Below are 12,891 nucleotides of genomic sequence, written 5' to 3' on the forward strand. Positions count from 1 at the left end.
CAATGCTTTAAAAACTGGCAGGATTCCATTAACTTCAGAAAAGTAATAACTTAAAAACTGTAGGGATCATATCAACGTATGATACGTGTTATCACATTTAATTTTCAGACCTGGGTTGATGTAATTAAAAGCTGTGAATTTCTACGACTGCTCAATGACAAATTAATTGGCCATTCTTCGATATAATAATTTGACCCACTGGAGAAATTATTCAGTCCCTCATCTCCCACCTTCCTTCTCTGCCTCATTAAATGCATTTCAACATTGCACGTGCCTCCTTTACCTCCATTCATTTCATTTTAATAAAAGCTGCTTTAATATTTTGTAATTAAGCAGAGTTCTCGTTTCTTAATAATAATGTAATAGCTTCTGTTGTTAAATTATGTGTCTTCATATACTCAATATTTGATGAAGTAATTAAAAGCTGTGGTTCTCTGAAAATAATGGGCCTTTACAGGAATTGTGGAGAACTTTTGATTTAATCCTGTTCAATAGCTACACTTGAATCTTGCTCTTTCCCCAACATGAAAACTTTAATCAGGTTTGCTTCTAACTTTCATTTCCATCTCTCTCTCTCTCTCCATCCCCTTCCCCTTCCCAGTTCTCCCATTAGTCTTACTGTCTCTGCCTACATTCTATCTTTGTCCCACCCCCTCCCATAACATCAGTCTGAAGAAGGGTCTCGACCCGAAACGTTGCCCATTCCTTCTCTCCAGAGATGCTGCCTCACCCGTTGAGTTACTCCAGCATTTTGTGTCTATCTACCATCTTTCTTCCTTTGGCTTCAACGTCTGTCCCTCTTGCCAATTATGGGGCTAGTGGGTTTAGATCAATTCCACATTTGTGTAATGGGTCCACTGGCATTTCCGTTCTGGCATCACTGCCCTCAGCTTTCTACACTGAAACTGAACATCTCAAGGAACAATTATTCCTACTCCCAAAGTTCATGAATGCACATTAGATGAAAAAATGGTTGGAATAAAGGTGTAGATTATTTTCAAAATGGGGAGAGGATTCAGAAATCAGAGGCGCAAATGGACTTGGGAGTCCAGAACAGGATTCCAAAAGGTTAATTTGAAAGTTGAATCAGTAGTACGGAGGCAAATGCAATGTTAGCATTTCGTTCGAGAGGACTAGAATGTAAAAACAGGGATATAATTCTGAGGCTTTATAAGACACTGTTCTTTAGAAAGGAAATGAGGAGGAATTTCTTTAGTCATGGGGTGGTGAGCCTGTGGAATTCATTGCCACGGACGGCTGTGGAGGCCAAGTCATTTGGTATTTTTAAAGTGGAGATTGATAGATTTTTGATTAATAAGGGTGGCAAAAGTTATGGGGGCAAGGCAGGAGGTTGGGGTTGAGAGTGAAAGATATATCAGCTATGATTGAATGACGGAGGAGACTCGATAGCCCGAATAGCTAAATTCTGCTCCTATGATGAACTGTTGAACAACACCTCAGCTTCTGAATAGGTACACATAATTTTCTGGCTTCTACATTGAGTACAGCAATTTGTTCATGTCTGCTGTCCCATTTTCGCACTACACCGCTGTAAGTTATATTTCTGCCATTCCTATTGATATCCCCTTTGGACCAATCTTTCATTTCTTACTTGTTCAGTTACCATTTCATTTTAACTTTGCACTTTTTTGTTTCATTTAATTTCTCCATTTTCCACCCAATTTTCATTATTTCCTCTCATTCCAAAATCCCTTTCCCTTGCATGTGTACTTCTTTAAAATGTGCTAGATGTCTAACTTTTCCCATTGTAATAAGGTAAACTTTTTTCACACCTGCTGAGAATTTCTAGCATTTCGTATTTTATTTCGCTGATACTCTGTTAGTGACTTAGCAGAGCAAAAATATACGATGTACAGTTTCAACAATGAATAGGGAACTAATAAACTTTAAACATCAGGACTATAATCAACGTTTACTAATTTAAAATTAAAGTCTGGAGTGGAGCCAATCGATAACTTTCCAGACAATTTTAGAATAAACTTCAAACCACTTACCATAAAATCAGAATTGCCAGTGTCATGGGTCTTCGAATAATGAAATAAGAACTGTGCAAAAAATTGAGAAGTAATTTACTATAACATTTGCCAAGTAATTAAGCCTCTGTTTAGATTATCATTGTCTTTCTTGCATTGGAAGAAATGCTGCTTACCCTTTTGCTTTGACCTTTGTCTTCTGAATCCTGTAAACAGATTGTGCAGTGTAAGTAAGGGTGGCTATGGAGAAAATGTATTAACTAATGCAAAATCTTCAATAAAATAATATTACTCCATTCATTAAAATTCTAGGTAAAGAGTCCTGTAAAATAAGAGGCGAAAACCTTATTTATTTTTTTACAATTTTAAAATAGTTTTGGTCAGTTTTTGGACTTTGTTTGGGAACTGAATATCCAAGGATACACATCCTATCAAAAAGACAGGCAGGTGGGCAGAGGTGGCTCTGTTGGTGACGAATGAAATCGATTTCTTAGTAAGAAATACCAGAGGATCAGAAATGTTAAGAAACCTTACGGGTAAAAAGACCATGATGGAGAGCCTCCACATAATAGTCAGGATGTAGTGCACAAATTGAATTGAATTGAATTGAATTGAATTGAATTGAATTGAATTGAATTGAATCCTTTATTTGTCATTCAGACCTTTCGGTCTGAACGAAATGCTGTTGCCTGCAGCCATACATGTAATAATAACAAAACACAATAAACACAAATTAACATCCACCACAGTGAGTTCACCAAACACCTCCTCACTGTGATGGAGGCAAAAGTCTTAGAGTTACTGTCTCTTCCCTCCTCTTCTCCCTCTGCGCCGAGGCGATACCCCACCGGGCGATGGTAAGTCAGTCCGCGGTTCAAGCTCCGCGGCCCGGGGGGTGGTCAAAGCTGCCCGCAGCTGTTGCAACGGGTGCTCCGGAAAACAGGCACCAGCCTGTGACCTGCGAGCTCCCGACATTGTCCTCCATTGGCCCGCGGCCGAGCCCCGGATCCAGGTCGCCGCCGCCAGAACGCCGCCGTAGCACCGTCTCCGCCCCGCACCGGGCCGCCCACAAGGCAGCGTCTCAGCCCCGCACCGGGCTGCTCACACGGGAGCACCTTCCAGCCGGTAGCCGTGCCGGCCGCACAGGAGTGTCTCAGCTCCGCACCGGGCTGCCCCCACGGAAGCACCTTCCAGCCGGGAGCCGGTCCGCCCACACGGCAGCGACTCAGCCCCGCACCGGGCTGCTCACACGGGAGCACCTTCCAGCCGGTAGCCGTGCCGGCCGCACAGGAGTGTCTCAGCTCCGCACCGTCCGCCCTCACCGGAGCGCCGAGTCGTGCCGCTACCGGGACGTCGCCACAGCTCGAAGACGGCCAGCCTCGCGTTGGTGAGTCCTGGCTGGCTCTACCTCCGGACCCTCGAGGTCGGCCGCAGGTTGGAGGCCGCCAGCTCCGCCATTAGGCCTCAGCGCAGACGGGGGAAGAGAAGGGGAATACGACAAAAAGTCGCATTCCCCCGAAGGGAGAGACAGAAAGCTCTGTTTCACCCTCCCCCCACACACATAACACTACCTAATAACCAAAAAATGTACTAAACTAGACAAAAAAAAACAACATAAAAAGTAAAAACAGACAGACTGCAGGCGAGCCGCAGCTGTATCACAGCGCCGCCACTTCCGGAGTTACCTTTAATCAACAATAATACTGATACATCCGATTTCAGCTTCTCTCTCTTGAACTGCAGGTTAAATTTGCATATTTGCATATTATGATCACTGCCTTCACCCTCGGCTCCCTCTCAAGTCGGGTTCAATGCAATACACCAAATCCACATTAGCTTTTTCCCTCGTGGTCTCTACCTCAAGCTGCTCTAAGAAGCCGTCTTGTAGATATTCTCCAAACTCTTTCTCTTGAGATCGAGTACAACCTAATTACAACCTAAAATTCCAAATTGCATCAGGAAATAGAAAAGAGCATGTAAGAAAGACAATGTCATGGGCAAAATTAGGTTGTACTCGATCTCAAGAGAAAGAGTTTGGAGAATATCTACAAGACGGCTTCTTAGAGCAGCTTGAGGTAGAGACCACGAGGGAAAAAGCTAATGTGGATTTGGTGTATTGCATTGAACCCGACTTGAGAGGGAGCCGAGGGTGAAGGCAGTGATCATAATATGCAAATTTAACCTGCAGTTCAAGAGAGAGAAGCTGAAATCGGATGTATCAGTATTATTGTTGATTAAAGGTAACTACAGAGGCATGAGGGAGGAGCTGACTGAAGTTGATTGGAAGAAGACTCCAGCAGGAATAACGGTGGAGCAGCAATGGTAAAAATTACTGGGTGATACGGAAGAACCAGGATCTTTTTATCCCAAAGTGGAAGAAACATACCAAGGGGAGAATGAGGCCACTGTGGTTGACAAAGGGAGTCAAAGACAGCACAAAAGCAAAAGAGAAGGCATATAACATGGCAAAGGTTAGTGGAAAGATAGAGAAGCTTTTAAAAATCAACAGAAGGCAACTAAAAAAGCAATAAGAGAAGAATGCAAAAAAAAGCAAGGATGTAATGCTGAGGTTGTATCAGGTGCTGGTGAGGCCACTTTTGGAATATTGTGAGCAGTTCTGGGCCCCATATCTGAGGAAGGATGTGCTTGCTTCAGAGAGGATCCAGAGGAGGTTTACAAGAATGATCCCGGGGATGTTGGGTTGACATATGAGGAAAATTTGAAGGCTCTGGGCCTATGCTTGCTGGAGTTTAGATGAGGGGGGATCTCATTGAAGTCTACCAGATAATGAGGGGATGTGGAAAGGATACTTGCAGTAATTGGCAAGTCTAGAAACAGAGGTCAGAGCCTCAGGATAAAAGGACATATCTTTAGAATGGAGTTGAGTTGGAATTTCTTTCGCTAGAGGGTGGTGAATCTGTGGAATTCATTGTCACAGATGGCTGGTATTCTTAAAGCTGAGATTGATAGATGCTTAATTAGTAAGGGTGTTAGTAGGTTACATGGAGAAGGCAGGAGAATGCGGTTTACAGGGAAAAATAGATAAGCCATGATCGAATGGCGGAGTAGACGTGATGTGCAGAATGGCCTATTTCTGCTCCAATGTCATGGATGCCTGTGCATGAAGACAGAATTACTGTCAGCTGCATTGGATCTTACTTAGTTTCATGCCTATTTATTCAATTGTGGATGTAAAATTACCTGCAGTGGGCTTGCTCCTTTACTATTCCCTCAGGTGTTACTTAAGCACCTCTTCTTGGCCCCCTCCTACTGTTCATCTACAAACTGAGTCTAGACATTTTCTGAAAATCGCTGCAACGGGTTCCATGGTTTATCTAATGTTCATGACTGAATTTCCTGAGCACCAAGGGTAACAAGCTGTATCCCTTGCACCACTGACTTATCTTCCCAGCCCTTACTGGAGTCTGATCCAAACTGCAATATTGGTGACACATATTTCAACCTGAGGTGAGCTTCAAAGAAGAGCTGTTTCTACTTTTGCAATCTGCTTCCACTTTCTCCTCACCACTGAAAGCCCTATCCATTCATACCTCTAGACATGACCATGTTTCACACTTCTACAGGCTTCTCTTTTCTACTTTGATTAAAGATGAGGTCTAAAACATTATTGCTCAAGTCTCAATCTTCGGTCAGTTTGAACAATATTTCTATTTTCAAATGTTCAACTTTTTATTAATTCCACTCCATGGCATCTCATCTTCCTATTTCTGCAATCTCTTCTAATCCTCTGAGGTACAGGTGTTCCTTTTAATTTGGCCTGACCTTCCCCAATTCTAACTAATTTTACATTGGTGTTCAAAGACCCTTACCTTTTGCAATTCCTTCCTTTCCACCTCCACCTCTCCTTCCTTTTTAAAAGTGTACTTAAAACTTTTAACTTCCAACAGGTTTTTAGTCATATAGCTCATGCTTTTGGTATTTTATCATATTAAAAATAACATCATTTTTCTACGTCTTTAACTGCACTTGATTCAGAAGCAAAATAAAGCAGTTCCAAAAATATAACTAAACAAAACCTCAAGGATAAAAAAAAACATTATTGCCTTTATTATTCATTCCTGCATCAAGATACTTTCAATAGACAATAGACAATAGGTGCAGGAGTAGCCAGCACCGCCATTCAACGTGATCATGGCTGATCATCCCCAATCAGTACCCCGTTCCTGCCTTCTCCCCATATCCCGACTCCGCTATCTTTAAGAGCCCTATCTAGCTCTCTCTTGAAAGCATCCAGAGAACCTGCCTCCACCACCCTCTGGGCAGAGAATTCCACAGACTCACCACTCTCTGTGAGAAAAAGTGTTTCCTCGTCTCCGTTCTAAATGGCTTACTCCTTATTCTAAAACTGGACTCCCCCAACATCGGGAACATGTTTCCTGCCTCTAGCGTGTCCAAGCCCTTAACAATCTTATGTGTTTCAATGCGATTCCCTCTCATCCTTCTAAACTCCAGAATGTACAAGCCCAGCTGCTCCATTCTCTCAGCATATGACAGTCCCGCCATCCCCGGAATTAACCTTGTAAACCTACGCTGCACTCACTCAATAGCAAGAATGTCCTTCCTCAAATTAGGGGACCAAAACTGCACACAATACTCCAGGTGTGGTCTCACTAGGGCTCTGTACAACTCATTAGAGATTATCATTTTATATTGAACTATAGCCGAAGATAATGTGCAGCTAAAGCTACAGTAGACCCAAAATACAATGCATGTATAGTCATGGTGTGAAATTTATATTTGCATTTAGAAACAAGTTACAGATTTTTTCAAAGTTATGATATTGTATTGTAATGTAATTATGAAGTAATTCATCATTTTATGGCAGGCTCGAACCGGGTCTCTGGTGCTGTAAGGCAGCAACTCTACCGCTGCACCACTGTGTTACCCCATTGTTAACAAACTTGCGATGTTTCCTTTTGCTGAAGGCCTTGTTTTATCTATTTCTACTAGATTTTTTCCACAATGAGACCAACAAAATTGCAGAACCCAGCACAGTGGAATCCCTCCCTCCCAGCATTACCATGGATCCTGCCTCAGGTTCCAGCAACTCAAAAGTGAAGAAGCAACTAAAGGCAGGGAAACGTATAAAAGGAGGAAGGAGCATAAACAGGTTGCTCCCATACTTCGAGAAGGATGAACATTTTGATGGACATGTAGAAGTTGAGAGCCTTGGGTCCAGCTCCCAGTCTCTGTTTGTTTTGTTTTGACTGGGTGGCAATGAGCAAAGTCAGTATTTTAAATCAGGAGCAATTTCTCAAATAGGCCATGAATTAAAACTAAAACTAACAGCTGTCCAGATGACTAAATATCGGGTGGATAGTTTTTTTGAGAGCAGAGGCTAAGTATGTTGATCTCTTTCCAAATAGCCATGTAATGAGCTAAACCCGGGAACTTTATTTCTAAGAAGCAGGCCTTTCATTGGGACCAACACGATGGCCACAGTCTGTTGGTCTTTTTGTCTTTTTTTGTTCTTTTTAGTGTGTTTTGAAAGTTTATGTTAATGTTCTCTGGTTGTTTTATATGGGTGGTGGGCGGGCGGTGGGGGGGGGGGGGGGGGGGGGGGGTCAGGGGAAACTTTCTTTTCTATCTCCATCTTGCCGGAGATGCGATTGTTTTCCGGATCGTATCTCTGGTCACTCTGTGGCCTAACATCATGGAGCTGGCGGCCTTGCTCAGGACTGACTTTGAACCCCGGGGAGTTCCAAACGACGCAGAAGGTGTTAACCAACCCTGACCCGGGGTCCGATTGCCCGGCGCGGGAGAGCTGAGATTTCCCCCTCTGATGCAGGATCTCGATCGCCCCAACGCGAGGGCCCAAACGCTGTCGTATAACAGGAGCCAAGATCGCCCCATCAACGGAGGGCTCGAAGCCCCCGACTGCAGGAGAACAAAGACGGGAAGAGATTGAACTTTTTTTCGCCTTCCATCACAGTGAGGAATGTGGAGAAGGCACTGGTGGATGTTCATGTTAAAATGTATTTTGTGTGTTCTGTTGCATTTTATTGATATGACTGTATGGCAAATCAAATTCCGTGTATGTTGCAAAACATACTTGGCTAATAAATTATGATTATGATTAAAAAATGTCATCACCCTAGTCCCACTTCTCTACTCTTGATTCAGAATCCTATATGTTACAGGACATGAATTGCTTATCCAAATGCTTTTCAATATTTTCCTTCATTTAAAAAAATAAAGCACCAATAACAAACGTGTATCCAGTTTAAATCATTTAATTGCATGTAATTCCTGCTACACGTTGTAAAGAAAAACATGTCTGTTGCTGAATTGTCAAGGCCATATAACACAGTTCTTCAAGTGTGCTGATTGCCTGGCAAAGCAAGATATAAATTTGTCAGAAATTATTTTGTTTTAATCATTTATAAATCTATAAACAACATAAATGCCCAACACAATTGTTTAGTTCTTACCTGTGGCTCAGGATTAGCAGAAAGAAAGGAGCATAGGTCATCTATCTGAAAGAGATAATTCAGATGGTAAAGAAACATTGCAAGGGCTTGTTTGATTTAATTCTAATCAATAATTTTTACTAATACTATACAAATTAATAAATATTATAACAGAAACATTTGATTGATATGTAAAGTGATCGTCTCTAGAGCAAATTCAGTTTCCACAGTTAGAATATTAAATTCCTTTATACAGTATATAATTTTAAATTAATGTATTTCCGAAACAGTAAATTGCACTTAATGTGAACTTTTACAGAAATAACTTGGTCACTATAAATAAAACTCATAAGGCAATAAACAATCAATGAAATAGTAAAGAACTAACCTAGAAAGAGTGAAACACAAAGTGTTGGAGTAACTCAGTTGGTCGGGCAGCATCTGTGAAGGGAATGAATAGGTGATGTTTCAGTCTAATGAAGGGTCCCAACCCAAAATATCACCTCTCCATTCCTTCCACAAATGTTGAATGACCTGCTGAGATCCTCCAGCACTTTGTGAATTACACAAGATTCCAGCATCTGCATCACCTTGTGCTTTTCTAACCTAGAAGTTCAAGTTCAAGTTCAAGTGAGTTTATTGTCATGTGTCCCTGTATAGGACAATGAAATTCTTGCTTTGCTTAAGCACACAGAAAATAGTAGGCATTTACTACAAAACAGATAAATGTGTCCATATACCATGATATAAATATATACACACATGAATAAATAAACTGATAGTGCAAATAACAGAAAGTGGTTGGTAATAATCAGAGTTTTGTCCGAGCCAGGTTTAATAGCCTGATGGCTGAGGGGAAGCAACTATTCCTGAACCTGGTTGTTGCAGTCTTCAGGCTCCTGTACCTTCTACCTGAAGGTAGCAGGGAGATGAGTGTGTGGCCAGGATGGTGTGGGTCTTTGATGATACTGCCAGCCTTTTTGAGGCAGCGACTGCGATAAATCCCCTCAATGGAAGGAAGGTCAGAGCCGATGATGGACTGGGCAGTGTTTACTACTACAGAAAGACATCATTTTAAGAAAGGGTGGAGTGTAAAAGTGCTCGCTGTAATTTTCATAAACTTTCTAGACTTCACAATTAATACGCAGATGGCCTCCTGGCAAAGAGGGAAAACTCAACTTTCTCTTGGGAAATATGGCAGGGTAAGTGATTGAAATGTCAATGGGGGAGCACTTTGGGACCGGTGACCATAATTTAATTCATTTTTATAAATAGTTATGGGGAAAGATAGGATTGGTCCAAAGTTGAAGTCCTAAATTGGGGAAAGATAAATGTTGATGCTATTAAACAGGAACTTTCAAAAGTTATTTGGAGGAGTTAATGACGCTGACGATCCCTTATCAGCCCTTGTCTTTTCAAATACATATGGATCCTATATAACAGAATCAGAATCCCCTCCAGTACCTTTCCCATCATTGATATACGGCTCAAAGTTCTAAGGCTTTTCCATGAAGCCTTCCTGAAAGAGAGGTACAACATTGGCTACCATCCTGTCTTCTGGCACCTCACCTGTAGCTATTGATGATACAGGTAAATTTTCCAGTGTCCCAACTATTTCCCTCCTAGCTTCCCATAATGTCCTAAAATACATTTGATCAGGTCCCAGGGATTTATCTACCTTAATGCATTTTAAAACTTCCAGCACCTTCACTTTTGTTATGTCAACTATTTTCATGCATTCACTGTTAACTTCGCCAAATTCCCAACATCCATATCTTTCTCCACAGCAAATACAGGTGAGATAGACAATAGGTTCAGGATTTGGCAATTCGGCCCTTCAAGCCAGCACTGCCATTCACTGTGATCATGGCTGATCATCCACAATCAGTACCCTGTTCCTGCCTTCTCCCCATATATTTATTTAACAGCTCGCCCATCCCTTGTGCCTCCAAACAAAGACAACCTTCAAAGAGTCATATTCTCCCTCCTATTACTCTGCTTGTAGAATATCTTTGGATCCTCCTTTACCTTATCTGCCAATTCTATCTCTTTCTGACCCTTTCTGCCCTCCTGATTTCACACCTAACTCCCCACCCCCTAATCCTCTAGGCACACTCCTGATCCCAGCTGCCTATACCTGACACGTGCCTCCTTCAGTGTCTTGACCAGAGCCAAACCAGCATCTGCAGTTCCTTCCTACGCACCTTTGCTCAGTCCACCTGGACCTACCTGTTCTGCCAGTTGCTAAGCACTTTAATGCCCATTCCCACTCTGTCCTAGATCTCCTCCATTGTCAAGGTGAGGCCAAACACAAATTGGAGGAACAGCACCTCATATTTCGCTTGGGCAGCTTACAGCTCAGTGGTATGACTTTTGATTTCTCTAAATTCAAGTAACCTTTGCATTCCCTCTCGCTCCATCCCTCCCCCACCCAAGTCATACCAGTTTCAAAGTCATCTGGTTGAGTCTCATTGTCTGCTCGTTCTCACCTAGCACACAGCTAACAATGACCTGTTTCCTTTATCATCATTATATTTTTGCATATCTTTCATTCATTTGTTCTAAATCTCTCTACATCACCATCTATATCTCTCATTTCAGTCTGAAGAAGGGTCTCGACCCGAAACCTCACCTATTCCTTTTCCCTAGAGTTGCTGCCTGTCCCGCTGAGTTACTCCAGCTTTTTGTGTCTATGCTCAATATCTCTTGTCGTCTAGGGTTCCTTACTCAGGCCACTCTAGCAGGAACATGCAGGCTCTGAACTCTAGCTGTCTCATGTTTAAAAGTCATCCACCTACCCAACATCCTTTTACAAGCTGACTGTGATAAGGTCGCTATCAAAACTGCTTCAATGAGTGAATCACAAAAAAGTTTGTGATGAATGCTGGAGAAACAGCAGTGCTGGGAAATGCTGAGCCTAACATCTGTGGTGGGGAAGTTACTGGAGAGCAAAGATCTTTGCTGGAGAGGATTCTGAGGGATAACGCATACATGCTGCATTGGAAAGACAGGGGCTGATTAGGGATAGTCAGCATGATTTTGTAGTGGGAGATCGTATCTTGCGAATCTGATTGTGCTTTTAAAGAAGTAACCAAAATGGTTGATGAGGTCAAAACCGCAGATGTTATCTATGTCTTCTGCAAGGCACCTGATAAGATTCTGCAAGGTAGGCTGCTCTGAAAGGTTGGATCGCATGGGATTCAGGAAGAGCTAGCTGACTGGATAGAGAATTGGCTTGATGGAAGGAAGCAGAGGTTGATGGTGGAAGAATGTTTTTCAGACTGAAGGCTTGTGACTAGTGGTGCACCTCAAGGATCAGTGCAGGGTCCTTTTGCTGTTTACATCAATGATTTGGAGGAGAATGTAGGTATCATTCGTAAGTTTGCAGATGACACTAAAGTGGGTGGTATCGAAGACAGCAAAGATGGTTATCAAAAATCACAACAGGATCTTGATTAGTAAAGTAAATGGGCTAAAGAATTAGTAGAGACACTGCAGATAGGTGTGGGGTGCTGCTTTTTGGAAAGTCAAACCAGATGCCCTGGGTGTAGGGCAGAGGGATCCAGACTGCAAGTTCCTTGAAAGTGGTGTCACAAGTAAGATAGAGCATCAAGAAAGCATTCGGTGAATGCAGAGTCTTTTACCCAAAGTAATGGAATCAAGAACCAGTGGACATAGATTTAAGGTGAGGGGACAAAATTCAAGAGGAGTATGTTTTTCACACCAAGGGTGGTATGGAACGAGCTGCCAGAAGCAGGTACTATAGCAATGTTTAAAAGACATTTGGACAGGTACATGGATAGGAATGGTTTATAGGGATATAGGCCAAATGCGGGAAGGTGGATGTTGGGCCGAAGACCCTGGTCCCATGCGTAATGACTTTCTAACTATGACTCTATACAGGGATGAAATGTGAATAATTATAATACTGATGGGATTCCACAATTTAGCATTTCCAGCAGGATATAGGAAATGATTCCCAGAAAATCATAGCCTCTCTGCTTACAGATGCCCAAGATAATCACTCTTTAACATGAGATAGAATGATTTTTCTCCTTGCTTTGCCTATGTTAAATCCAGAAAAAAAGATTATTGCGTATAATTTTCTTCAAATTCAGTTTATCTATGATTACCTCAGTCCAGAGACGTAACCCTTGCACTTCTACAAATCTCTCGTGTGATACTGGAGCACCTGTAAAATACATCAGACTTGTGAATGTGTGCACTACCATTTAGGAAATTCATATACTTCAACAAACATATGGATATGAGTTGATAAAGCAACCATTATTAACTTCCATTCAGCATGTTTTCATTTTTATTTTTAAGGACTTTGGTAATATTGACAGTGAATTAATTTAAACCGCACGTGTAACTAGCCTCATAGCCATAGTCATGGCTTCAGAATTAAAGGACATTCCTTTAGGAAGGAGATGAGGAGAAACGTATTTAGTCAGAGGATGGTG

At 42.0% G+C, this 12,891-nt stretch overlaps 1 long non-coding RNA gene across 1 annotated transcript; it reads right to left on the minus strand.

The window, feature by feature from the left end:
* Positions 1–2,014: 2,014 nt before the first annotated feature.
* Positions 2,015–12,591, minus strand: LOC116974557. The gene is made up of 4 exons (XR_004412392.1): positions 12,559–12,591; positions 8,447–8,491; positions 2,171–2,200; positions 2,015–2,066 (listed from the first exon to the last, which is right to left on the minus strand). It is a non-coding gene; the product is annotated as an uncharacterized LOC116974557 (long non-coding RNA).
* Between the last annotated feature and the right edge of the window lie 300 nt (positions 12,592–12,891).

This window comes from Amblyraja radiata, chromosome 1 (genome assembly GCF_010909765.2).
Source record: "Amblyraja radiata isolate CabotCenter1 chromosome 1, sAmbRad1.1.pri, whole genome shotgun sequence".
Classification (NCBI taxonomy): domain Eukaryota; kingdom Metazoa; phylum Chordata; class Chondrichthyes; order Rajiformes; family Rajidae; genus Amblyraja; species Amblyraja radiata.